Raw genomic sequence first — 14,031 nt, forward strand, 5'->3', positions numbered from 1 at the left:
CCTTACTAATTCACCCGAGCTGCCCCAGGTGGAGTTGCACCGATGTGCGTGGGAGGCTTCTCTCCAGCCTCTTCGAAGGACTAGGGAAATGAGCACCGTTCTGGGCTTGACTCTGTCCCTGCTGGGAATATCCCAGCTCCTGGCTTTGGCAATCTCAGGCAAATAATTGATTCTTAATGCACACTTAGGAGACTACTAGGTGCGCGAGAGTCTGACTGTCCCGAGAGTGGCTGCGAGCGCGCGCCAGACGCAGGTTCGTTCCTCCGAAGCGCATATGAGGTCCGCGCCCCGGTGTCCTATTTAGTTTTCCCGGCCCCTGAGGCACTGCTGGGTGAAGTTAGAGAGGGGCGCGGTGGCAGTCGTTGTGGCAGGGACCTGGCGGCTTTGTTTTCTCGGGTTTTGGAATAGTGTAGAGAAGAGACTTGGGCGGCGGAGCCGGGGCCGTGCTGGCGGCTCCGGGGCCGGGAATGAGGGGCGCTCTGGGGGCGCTGCGGCGGAGATGCCGGCAGAGGCTGAAGCCGGGCGCTGCGCAGGGAGCAGCAAGGTGAGGGCGCTCTTGCCCAGGACAAGCAGAGCTTTGCCTTTGGACGCGCACACTGGCTGATGCCGGGAAAACTGACTCTACAACCTTGGCTGGCGCGCTTCCCCACCTTTTTTCTTTCTTCTGGGTTCTCCCCACCCCCCCCTTTTTTTTTTTTTTATTGAAAGTTGTTTCTTACTGTTTACCCAGTGTAGTTTCATATCTCAGCACTATCTGCTGGTTGATAAAACTGTTCTGATAGACATCATCTCTGCTTCCCTGTCTACTCGACTTCCCCCGTGCTTTCCATCCCATTGCCCTTCTCTTCCCAAGCCTGTGGTCCAAGGCCAAGAGGTCTTAGGCAAAAGAGGTAGCCTACAGGCGGGTATTTCTTTAGCGCTACGAGCAGCCCTGGGTTGGGGGAGGGAGACACAGGTTCGGGGGCGCAGAGCACCCGGCGAGCGGGGTTATTCTCAGGCGGTGGCCTTCCGCCTTGCACAGGCGACAGAAAAGAAAGGTCGACGCAGTATAAAGCCGGTCCACTTCCGACTCCGCTCCCAGCAACACTCCTTTCCCCAGTTTCGATGCTTCAGCACCACCCTCACCCGGCCCTCTATCAAAACTTGAGGTAGGCAGAAATTTCTAAATTGTTGTGATCAGAAAAAACCTTTAAAATAATTACAAATAATAGCAACTCGCGAAATTTTTTGGGGGGGGCGAATGTGTGTGTGGGGGGGGATAATATGTCTCACGTCTTTTATGTGGCCTGTTGCCTGACACAGAAGATAATCCTCTTGCCTGGTCCTCGGTCTCGGTTGTTCCATAACCTTCCCAGAGTGTAGGAATAGCAAAGCAGGAGGAAAGCCCGTCGCACGTAGCGGGTTTGGTCCTAACGAAAGGGAGTGCTCACTTGCCAGACACGTTTGGATATACACTTCGGGCTTACACTGAATTGTCTTATTCGGCTAGCACTCCTCGAAGTAGGATTTCCCTTTCTCCTCCTCTTCTTTTCCTGTTGTCTCGTTCTTTGAATCCGAATGGTTTAAGGTGCAAACAGACCTTCCTTCACCCTGTCTGGGAAGGCGGTTTTTATTCTGTTGACTGAGCAGGAAGACCAAAAAACAGTAGCGAGGTTAGGGAGAGTTTTCACTTCATTCTTTCATTTTCTCACTACTCTGAAATTTAATGACCTGATCATTGTTGTTTGAAGTTAAATTATCTGTTAAATTAGCCCTAAACAATAACTGATGATATTTTCCTTTGGGGTCCAGTTGCCCCTGAATTCCTGGCCTTGGATGAGAGAGTCAAAGAGAATGTTCGGTCACAGAGCATTTGAAGAATAATCAAAATTGATATTTATGAGGTGGTGATACTATGTAGGAAAAATCAGTTTCAAAGAAGCTGGATTTCGTAAATAAAGGACCACATTAGATTCTAGGATGAATATAAGTAAGCATCTTTGTTGCTGAACAACAACAACAACAACAAAAACATGGACGTGGTATTTTCATTACTCTTCAGAACCTCAATGCACACAAACTTTTCACTCAACGGAGCTTGCTAATCTTTATCAATTCTGCCCTCGCAGCGATAACATTTCTGAGAGAAAATTCACTCTTAAGTAGAATCTGAAACGTTGTCATAGATATGAATTTCAAGAAATCCAAAGTGTATTTATTTCTTTGAGTCAGGCGCTCATTTATTTTGCAATTTTGTAAAATACAGATGCCTTCCTCCCTCCCTTGCCTGTTTCAGATTGCTAGCACGTTCAGGCAAAGGTGTGAAAGCTTGCATGGTGTATTGAGGAAATGACATTTTTCTCATTTGTTTTAACAAAAAGCCCAAAGAATCTTTAAATCCAAAGGTACTACAGTCGTTTAAAAATCTTTTTAAAATAATGAGCACTATTGTGTGTTTTCCTATTAAAATGTGCTGAATGAATAATTAGAGGCTCTGATAAAGGTTGAAAAATTCAGAGCAAGAAGAAGGTAGTAATTTTATTATTTGATACTTTTATAATTTTTATAATTAATGATGTAGGTTTAAAGATTGCCAAAGCTAACAGAAAGTAGAATACTCCTCCCACCCCCTCACAAATACTGTGGAAGGAATAAAACAGAATCAGGTAGAGCCAGCAGCAGGGTTTATTTATCTATTTAGTCATTCATTTCAGTAGTAGTAAAAGTATTAATGGAGCTGAAAATATATACTTTTAATTATACATTTCGAGCTCTGATTGCAGGCTGGAAGACTAGAATCGATCATTTCAGCATCGATAGTGTTGTCTATTACTACATTGATTTGTGTTTATTTATGCAGAGGCTTGCAGTTATTTACTTACATATTTCAGCATCTGCCTCTTGATTATTATCGCAGGTTGGTTTTAATGAAAGAGCTTATATAGGAAACACACTTCCTGACAGATCCATTTTAAGTAAACCTGATAGTGAATTATGGCAACTCAATGAGTTTACAAAATTACTTATTCATACTTGCTTTTTAGCAATTAGGAACCTGTTTTTGATTAAAGCCTCATGCTGCTTGAGAACTTCCATTCTTCTCTTCACACATTGTATTGATGTATTTCCCTAGGAAAACGGATGATTTTGGTGATGTCTGATATGATAGAATGAAACTAATGAATGAGCCTCCTTGTCATTTTCCGTTGGCATGACTAGGTTACCGTCATAACAATAAGGTGGCCACTGGATTGACTAATGTCGTAGATGAAATATCAAGGAGCAGCAGGATTTAAATGAAGAAATAAGACATCTGTTTTAAAACATCTGTTAATTTTGTTTTGTTTTTTTTTTTTTTTTTGGTTACCTCTGAAGTTATGTCAGGGGTACTTATTCAAAACAAAACATTTGGGAGATCTTGAGTCTGTATTAAATGCGTGTCTGCGCTCATATGACTTAGTGTATACGCGCAGTTATACCTTAGGAAGAGGGGTATTTCTTTTGAACGAATACCTCACTTGAATGTTGTGTGGCATGGCTCATTTGAACAAGCAGGAAAGATAAACACCTTGGAGGTTGTCTTTTATAAGCACAAAGCAATAGTGGGAGATTGAGAAGCGTTCTTCTTTATGCTTTTATTGCCATAGCAAAATACTAAGAGGTGACTTTAATTTTTTTAAGTCCAATTTATTGAGAGCTCTTTAATCCTCACTGAATAGAATTTTTCTCACAATTTGGAGAATGAATCCTCCCTTGCTAAGAGTATGGAATACATCTAAAAAATAAGGTTAACAGTCCTATTCTTCATCTTTCGCCTTCCCCTCCACACCTACTCTTTTCGAGGAATACAGAAAGAAGAAAACTAACCGAAATCTTTCTTGAGAAGCATAGGGCCTTGAGGGATGGAAAATGAATTAATCTCCTCACCCCGACGAGTTTTCCTGAAACTACTTATCATCAGCCTCCGGAGCTGTGAGAGGTGGAGCGGTGCAGTCCAGAAGCTGCAGGCAGAAGGTGGGCGATCCTGGGAACCTCAAGCTCTGCAGAAGGCTAAAAGGAGGAGCAGAGGGAGAGCTTTGAGCTTATTTATTTGTTTTATTTGTCTGTCCTGTGCCAAGCCCTTGAAGTTAACACAGCGGCCTAGCCTTTGTAGGACCAAGCACCCTTGGCATTCATTCTGGAGAGCTTGAGATGCCAGTGCAGCCGCCGAAACAGGACTTAGAGCTCAGGCGTGCTCACCCACCCTCCCTCAGTCTTTTTACGCACGCACCAGCTCTGCCTCACGTGCATCGGGCTAGTGGACAGTGTTGACTTGAATTGCTCTCCCTCGCTCCAAGCCTTTCCTGTGAATGAACCCGAAAACACTCGACAGGTCGTGAATAATCGTTTTAATGAGTGTGCAAAGCGTGCGACGGGGTGCACCGAGCTGTCGGGTTAAACAAACAACTTGTACTCTGACCAAATCCGATTGTTAAAGTGCAAAGTGATGTCAGTACCATTTCCATTGCCCTTCGGAAAACCACAGATCTGACACGCGGGAGTCCAATTTTCCCCATTAATGAAAAATAACAATATTTTCCAACCGTGTATGTGATCTTCTTTAATATTAATCTGAGCCAAACCAAAGCCTCATTTGCGAATCAGAGTAGTCGTGCCACTGCCTCAAAAGAACAAATTGAAAGAAAATAAAAATGAGGGAGAAATCAGAGAAAATATAGGAAGCCTGAGGGAGCGTTTCTTTTTGTTAGCTCACACATTGCTAATCAATAATGTAAAAATCTTCCCTTTTTGTATTTGCTTATGGCTCACTTGAAGCAAATATCAAGTTAACTGTATCTAAACAGCTGGGGTTGGTAATTTGGCCCCGTACTAAGATCGAATCTGTGGACCTCTGAGAACTTTTTCTCTCTGAAGTTTCACTAAAATATTTGTCTTTTATACGTTAGCCTGTGATAAAACAGAAAGATAAGTACATTCCACATTTATACTTTCAAGGAAAATAGTTTGGAAAGTAATGGGAGAGGAACCCTAACGGGTCACCAACTAAAACAATAACAAAAAGCACAAGTGAGCTCCTCCCAACCCCCCACCCTTTTCTTACACAACTACACTGAGGAAATATTTTTGTTTCTTTCGCATCCCGTAAAATGTTCTGTTGAAATTAGCCACATGGGCTCCTTTCCTTGTTCATTCTTTCATTTCACAATTTCAAATTTCAAATAACAACAGGGAGAGGAAGAAGAGAAAACTTCAAAAGGTTGTTTAAAAAATCCCTTTTACACATACTGTCTAAAAAGTTTGTGAAGGAGAGGAGAAATGTGTGAAGTATTTCCCCTACCAGCACTTCGTACATTCACAAATCAAGCAGAAAGGCCAAGATGCTTGGCAATCAGTGTATTAGTTCCCAATAACTAGCTTGTTCAGCTCAATAACTGTGTAAGGAGATTAGAGTTTATATTTTTATTGAATTAAGAACTATTGATCCTATTTTTCTTTATTCAAGCCTGAAAACATATGATGCCCTAAAGTCTAAAAGGTTATTTATCCTCTTATAATTGTAATCAGCTTGGCAAAGTGAATTGTTAGGGATATGATAGACTCAAATATAGAAGCTCAGCTTTTGCTTACTTAACTCCTATTGGCCATATTGTTTTCTACATATCTGTCTGTCTTTCTGACCATTTATTTTACATATGGATATGTCAGTATATGAGTGATAGCAATTAGTGCATTAATCCACCTAAAATGTATAGCTACTGTGCTTGATGGAATAAGCAATTTCTTGTGGAAGTTACTGTAGCTTTGTTATGGTGGTTGCTAGTTTATGTACATCTGTGACTATTTAGCCCCAGTAGGGAAAAATAGATCATATTGAAATCCTATTTCCATCTTCACAACTTGGAAAAGATAACCAGGGGTTTAGAACAGAGTTTTTGATGATCTAGATTGTTATTTAGTCAATGTGTGTATCAGAATATCAATTTTGAATATTCTCTCTTTTCTAGAAAATTTGACAAAAAGTGACTTTCAAAAGCTAGAAGCTTACTTTTTTTTTTTTGTATTAAATATTTTCAGGCACACAACAGACTGTGCAGTTATTACCTAAGCAGATTTCTTCTCTCTGGGCTGAATGAGTTGAGGAATTTTAGGAGTCACTGAAAGAGCTGCATCCATTTCTGTTTTAGATACACAAACAGCAGAGCTAGAGGGTGCGCCTGTTTTGTGTGTATATATGTAGTTAAAGAACTACACTATCAAAACATTAATTATATTTGAAAGAGAGCAGAGAGCTTGTTGTAGAGAGAATTGCATTATTGAATTTATATTCCACAGAAATCTGTCTGGAGAGAAGGCTGAAATTGTATACTTGTCTCATGTGATGCACCATTTTCAGTGAGGTGTGCAACGAGAGCGCAGACATGAACCAGGCGAACTTGGAGGGGAGTGATCTTAGCTATTTGGATGGTCCAGAGCAGACGGCATCCATGTGAAAATGCAAATCACATGAAGACTACATGGGACCTTTGTTCTCTGTCAACAAAAACAAACAGGATTCCCACCGCCGCCCCCCCCCCAAGCAAATCACAGAAGGATCTTAGTTGAATATTTGGGTGAACGGGAGGGAGCAGTTGAGTGATTAAGAACATTTCAGTTACGGTATTTTTTGATCCCCAAATCCTGTTTATTGCACAGCTGCCAAATTTTATATCCAAAATTTAGACTCTCTTCCTACTAAATCCTACAACGGTATGAATCATCCCCGATCATTTTTAGTTTTTTGGCTTAATTACTAGGTTTCAGCTTTAAATTACCAATAAACTAATTAAACTGACTAATCTTCCTAAACTTCTGTTGAATAGTGTAATAGCTGCAATAACAACAAAAATAAAATAAGAAAAACTGCAACAATAATGGCAAAAATAAAATGTTAATAATAATAATGCAGATAATAGCAGAAACAATTACAAAATAATTTCCCTGGCTGACAGGGTGAAGACAAAATCCGTTTCAGTCTGGAATTTGTGTTTCACGGCTGCTGTCGGGCATTCCTCTGAGCTCTTGTTTTGCTGGTTAGATGGATGATCCTTTCCTGCCCAACTCCAGTTCCCTACTAGACTCCTTTGGTCTAATATGGTAGGTCTTTTTAATGACACTGAGTACTTTTGTACCTATCCACCTGCCCTTCATTGCTATGGGCATGTTCCCCTTTGATCACCATTCCCAAATAAATCAATTCCCGAAGCAGACTGGGAGCAGAAGCAGAGAAATAAGGAGATTGCTGGACTGAAGATCTGGTGCCTTCCGGCAAGAGCTCTACTGGTGAGTGGGCAAGTCATCCTGTTTGGGAGGCATGTTCTCAGAACTGATGGAGTTTTAAGAAGGGCAGGGTAACTGATGTTCCTGTGAACCCAAAGAGAACACTGGCCCCGAGGAACTCAGGCCATAGGGCAAAGCACAAAATCTAGGGACTTGGCTTGCCTGCATGAACTCTTTCCATTCCTTAGGGATGGAGGGATGGAAAGGTGGCAATAAAGTGAAGGGAGTAGAAGTGGAGGGAGGAGAGCAGGTTGAAGATATTAGTAAAGGATGGTGACTTAGTGAGTAAAGCTAATCCCATCTCCTCAGGAGGAGGGAGAGGTGCTTTTGTCAATTGTAAACCTGCCAAGGATTTTTGTTCTAGGCAAGAGAACAGCTAGTAGTTCCTGGGACCAGGCTGGAAAGAATCTGCCAGTGTGTCTATACCTGCAGAAATTCAACTCTTCTCTCAATCCAAAGTCCTCCCTATCTCCTGATCACCCCCTCAAAGGAAATAAAAGAAAATAAAAAAGAATGGGTGGGAAGGAATTAGATTCAATGTTTATCAGGCAGATGTTGAAGTTAAAACCGGTGGTTTGGTAATTGCCTTCATTTGTGAAGGGGAAAAAAAAGCTGGTTAGAAGAGGAAGGATGGCTATGGGAAAGGAGAGGAGCAGCTGAGATTGAAATTCCTTGGCAACCCAGCAGCTTAGGGCCAAATGGAGAAGCATCTTAGCTATAGAGGGAAGAGGGACCCTTAGGAAGCAAGAAAAGACAGCCATTAAAGATGTTTGCTTTGTTCTGTTTTCCTGTGAATTATCATAGCCCTGAAAATTCATGAGACATCAAGATCTGCAGGCCTTGTTAAAACAACAAATGAAAATTTTCCTGAAAGAAAAGCCTAAATATCGATAGCCGGTTTTGAGCTCTAGAAAACTTTTTTTCTTTAGATAATGGCTTCAGGCTCACATATATCCACATCCCATAATAGTAAACCAAACAGTAGTTGAAGGAAGAAAGGGAGAGAAAGGAGAAAAAAAAAAAAAAAAAAAGGAGGGAGGATGAAACTTCCCTGCTGGTAGTTCCACCTATCCTTTGCTTTACTGTTTATGGGCCGGTAGGCTGGACATTTTATTTTTCTTTCTAATATTATCATCAAAAAATGAAAAATCTCAGTTCGTAATAGTATTATCTCACTAAAGGTCAGCAAAGAACAAACAAGGAGCTTTCATTTCTGGAGATAAATTTATCAATGGGCTGCTCAGCCTTATCTCCCCCTTTTGAGTTTACAAGGGGAGAAAGGCAGCTCTGGATACAACTGTGTACGGCTCTGTTCTTAAATGGTACCCAGGATTTCTCGGTGCACTCATACTAACTACTGAATACACTTCAACTCTTTTGGAAGTATAGCTCTGCAACTTGAGATCAAACTGGAGCGTTTCACAGGGAATATAATTCTGATTAACATATTTTAAGGAAAATACCCTCAGCCTTTGTGATCACTTCCTATTTGTTTAAGTTGTGTTTTTAATTAACAAACTATCATTTGTTACAATAAGAAAATTAAAAGCAATCAGCATCGCCAGTGAAAGTGGTATTCAGTCCTTTTACGTACATTCCCAGTGTATGGCATTTGAGAATTTATTTTCCAACACTTTGGTTTTAATTGTATGTAACTGAGAACCTCAAGTCAATGGAGAGATGCATACCTAAAAGAAGCGAAGTTTAACACTTTTGGAATGGGGGTATTTGATAGAAAGGAAAGAAACAATAAAAGCAGTTATTTCATGAAGTAGTAAAAGTCATGAAGACACCTAGGTAAAGAGTTCATTAATCTACTTACGAAAATTAGTAGATTTCTGTATCCCAATATCTCAATAAATCGTTTGCCAATGCAAACCAGATTTGCAAAACAAACACATTATTAGTTTTTTTAAGTTTTTACCACCAATAACTGGGATTTATTTATGATCTGGAAACATTGAAGGAAAGCCAGGACCACAACTTTCTGCTTAGATAATATTATGAAGCAAAGTTTTTTTTTTTTCCTTGAAGTGTACAAGAGTGAGGAATTTAAGGGTGGGTGTAATTAAGATCTGTACAGTTCTTCAGTAAACCAAGATGTGGTAATTCCATTCTTTATACATTCTCATTCTTATAATATTGAGTAATAGAAACATACAGCTTTAAAAACAGGAGAGGGTGATAGTTCAAGGAACAATATTTCAGAAGGGAAATGGTTTCAGATGATGCTCACTAACATTTTTTCCAATAAAGAATTTCTCAAAGCATAAAGAGCCAGATCTGTAGCGCAAGTGTGGCAAAGTATCTTAGAAATGGGCTTTGTTGGGGGCGGGGAGGGGGGGACATAATGGACAGACATTCTTTGAATGTTTGTGAAGAGCAATACTCCTTTGAAGAGGATTGTGAGATTGTCTATCAGGCTCCTTAAAAAATGGGACGAGGGCAGGTTTGGAGGCTGGGTATGTCCGAGCATCCTAGCTCTTGCTAATCATGAGAGGATTTGATTTCGGTCGGATAGGAAACGATTCTGTCTTGAGAGGATCTGCAAAAGTCTATTGGTCCTATCGTGTTTATTCTTGATTAGATACACATTTCAAAAACAAATCTTTTCCGCTAGGCTCCTCTTTGCAGTTTCGGCTTCATCGACAGCAGCCAGCTTACATTAAAGTCTGATCCAATGCATCAGTCCAGTTTTAAAAAGGAAACGATGGACAGGAAAAATAAAGTTGCAGTCTTATCAATGAAATCCTCATTGGCACTTGGGAATGTCGAAGAGGAAGGCTCCAAAACAGAATAGGGGGAGGAGAGCAATACTTCTTAGGTGAGTTTTGGGAAGATGTTAAGTAAAATGCCTTTGAGAAATTGGAATTACTCGAGCAGTTTAAATACAAATCTGCCGGAAACCGTGCTCTGTGCAAATGAAAATGAAGGAATTTATGCATATTCTAATTTTCTCTCTTTGGCTGCTATTTTGGAGGAAGAGACTTCTTTTGCTGATGGTGAGACTTTTTTGTTCTGCACAGGAAATGTGTAAGTGAACACAAACTCCCCCCCCCCCTTTTTTTTCCTTAGGATTTTTCTCCTCCATTCTCTCCCGGCCTCCCTGCAACAATCAGAGGTAGTTAGGTTCTCAGTTCTTCTGCCACTGATGGAAGCTTCTTCCCATTCCTAGGAGGGTAGGGGGTTAGGCAGCGCAGAAAACGGGCTTGGGTCTCCTCTAGGTCATTAAACCTTTGGAAATTAACAGTTTTCATTCCTAATTTGGGCATTCAAACAGAGTAGGGGGTGGGAGGGAGTCATATGCTTAATACGATGAAAAATCATCTCGAAAACGATTTCCTCCCACAGTAAAATTCTCAGTGACAACTAGGTTGTGGAAAACTTACATGCGATCTTATAAACCGCGTTCTGAAGATTCTGTTGACCGTCAGCGCCGAACCCAAACACTTTCCCTCTCACGCCTTCGAGAACAAACTTGGCTGGTACATTTTAATCATATGAGGACCAACCAGAAACTCTCTAGCTCCCCCATTCTTATGTAAGTAAAGCACCTAATGCTGAGAATGAGTCAAGTGGAGCGCTCCGGTCCTTCATTAACGTTTTGTGGAATATGTAGGGGTCGCCTGAAATGGGAAAGGGAACTGTGTGTCCTGAAAAAAGGGGCCCGGGCTACGCTGTTGGTGGAAAGAGGGGGACTGGAAGAGAGAGAGATGCGGAAAGAGAAAGACAGAGGCTTCCTCTCTCTCCTGGGGCTCCCGCCTTTGCCCCGCAGGCTGAGAGCTTCAGATTTAATGGGGGCGGGGCGGGGGGGGGGTGCAGAGACAGACTCCCAGTTTCTATCTTCTTTTCTATACCCCCGTAAAACCTGGAGACAACGTTATCCTTCAGTTTAATTTGAAAGAGCTCGGTGGGTGCCTCCTCCCCCGCTCCTCCCCCAGTGCAGCGGCTCACAAAGCGCAGCCCCAGTCCCCGGCCTGGCCTCCGCAAAGGCCTCTTCTCCCCGCTGGCCACCTGGGCGCCTGGCTGGGCCTACGGGCAGCAATGGCAGCAGAGCAGTGCCTTTCCACGCCTCAAAAAACTAAATGCGAGTCTGGAGCCCCTTCCCCAGATATGTTTCTGGTGCTTCTCAGGCAGCTTAGCTAATAGGCAAGGTAAGCAAGGTGCTTACCTTGCTTACTAGATCATGTATCGTGAACAATTTCACATTTTTCCACCACATCAAAGATTCTGCTTCTAGGCATGGCTGGCATGTCTCTTTCCCAACCCTGTCACAAAGCCTTCCTACAGAATCAAAGCCTCTTCAAATTTACAATCCCTGGCAGGGTCGGATGACTCAGTAAGCAAGGTAAGCACAGGCTGACTTGTGCTTACTTACTAATCTGTAGTGACCACTGGGTAATTGTTCACTACACAGGATCTGGTGAGCAAGGTAAGCACCCTGCTTACCCCGCCTACTGGTTAACCTGCCCCTGGGGATCCCTATCTGAGCCCCTGTGCGCAGGAGTGCCGGTTTTCTCACTCCCCACCCTGGGCATCCCAGTCCTACCTCCCGCTTCAGTCTTGCTCTTTCAGGGAGGGGGCGCCGCTGGGCAAACCTCTCGCAGGTCTCCTTGACCCTCCTCGGGGCTCGGCTCGAGGCTGTATCCGTTCCCTTTCTCGCTGGGGTGTAAGATGGGGGGTGGGGAGGGATTCGCTTAAGAAAACGCTGACAAAGCAGGGGGGACCCTTCTCTGCAAACCTCAAGTCGAGGAACCCCTTCGGAAAAACCCCAAAACTCCTATTCTGCAAAAGGCCTGCTATGGTGTGGCGAGGCCCTGTGGTCCAAGAAAACTCTGGAGTGGCCTCCTGCAGCCTCAGTGTCAGCTGAAGGCAAGTCCCGCCCCGGGACGTTGTTCCGTGCTTGCGAGGTCCTCCACTTCAGGCCCCCCAATGCGTCCTGTCCCACTCTGCCCACCGCTCTGCGGACCCTGCACTTCTGCCCAGTCACTGGGCGGTGGTATATCTCTAGAAACTGTTTTCTGTCTCCTTTTGGTGGCTACTGGGCTCTTTACCTGTTTTAACCATTTCTCGTCTTGAACTTCCATTTCTTCTTCACTTCTATAAATGTGGATGGAGACAGGGCGGCGAGAAAAGGCTCATTGAGATAAATGTCTCTCTCTTCAGATCACCTGCTTCGTTCTGAAGAGCCCTACACAAATTCACACCAGCAACTGAAGTTTAAGCCACTTTGTCTTCCTACAGGGCCTAGGTTAGTGTCTGCGTTTAGTAGGCATGCAACACATGTCCAAAGAACCACTGAATAAATGATTCCAATTCCCTGGGCACACTGGGCGCCAGGATTAGTGGAAGTCTTAAGAAATCAGCTGACCTGTGACTTCTGGTGTTTTACTGAATTCAGCTGAGAAGTTGATAAATAAATGGTTTTTACAGCCATTTTCCTAGTGACTACCAAGAACAGTGGGAAATCCCCAAGAGTTGCTGAAAATGTTTTCTTGAAGTTTCTCATGTGTATGAAGTAAAATGTTGTGAGTTTTAGAATTGGGGATTTATCAGCCCTTCTGTGGGTTTTTCTATTTGCTTTTTACCAAAAAAAAAAAAAAAAAAAAAACCCAAAACAAAACACTTTCGCTTTATCTGGAAAGAGCTTGAAGCTTTATGGAAAAAGATTCATGTCTTGTAGCCAACTTCAGGCAGAAACTAAGAGATTTCTCTTTGATTTCCTGCTGCCCTATAGATAAACCATTGCCAACCTTAATCCACTTCTATCTTGTGTCTTCTGCTGTGTTATTTGACAGTTCTTGTTCTTTATGATAACTTTTATTTTAAAATGCTATGAGAACTCTGTAACCAGGAGAGAAATTTTAGAGTTGTGAAGCTGTGAGACTGGATTCAGTTGGGTATTAAATACGTATTCTACTGAGCACCAGTTTTGTAACCCATAGACTAGTCCCTAAAAGCATTTAATGTCCCACTTTCATTGATTGTCACATAGTGAAGATGTATAACCAATGAGATTTATAACCATGAAAGTAATTTGAAAGGTTATAATTACTAATCAAATGTAAAGACTATTTATTAGCACCATTATTATAAGGCATCAGAGGGATACAAATAAGAACTGTTCCTATCCTCTGGGAACTTACAATCTAGTTGGGCATAAATAAAGTAAATGTAAATTAACAGAAACATCTACTAAGCAATGTTCAGTGTCTGGCATATAGAAGACATTCAGTAGTTTAGTGCCTCATATTAATTTGCAGACATGCCATTCCTTTAGCAGATATATGATACTGATAAGAAGTAAAGAAGGATTAATTAGGAAAACTTCCATAGTTTTTTTTAAATATTTTTTATATATATTTTATATTTATTTATATGTCGCGTATTAAGATTGCAAGTTATTTGTGTGTGAGGGGATAATGGTGGCATAAATGGAGAATGAGTAAGGTGTTTGATGAGATGGAATTTGTTGGTAATTTGTAATAACCCTTTAAAACCATGCAGAGGAGTTTGTATTTGATGGGAGAGGTGATAGAGAGCTATGATGGATCTACGAGCAGAAGATGGCATGATTAAAATTGACCTGTATTTTTTTAAAATGATTCTGCCCACTACTGAGCATAGGGAAAATGGAGGGATAAAGAGTAGAAGACAAGATCTGGTGCAGCTCTGGAATGTAATACTGCTAGAGAATGGCTACAGACAGAGTCATCATTATGCTCTTTCTTTCCA

The sequence above is a fragment of the Elephas maximus genome, chromosome 10 (assembly GCF_024166365.1).
Source record: "Elephas maximus indicus isolate mEleMax1 chromosome 10, mEleMax1 primary haplotype, whole genome shotgun sequence".
Classification (NCBI taxonomy): Eukaryota; Metazoa; Chordata; class Mammalia; order Proboscidea; family Elephantidae; genus Elephas; species Elephas maximus.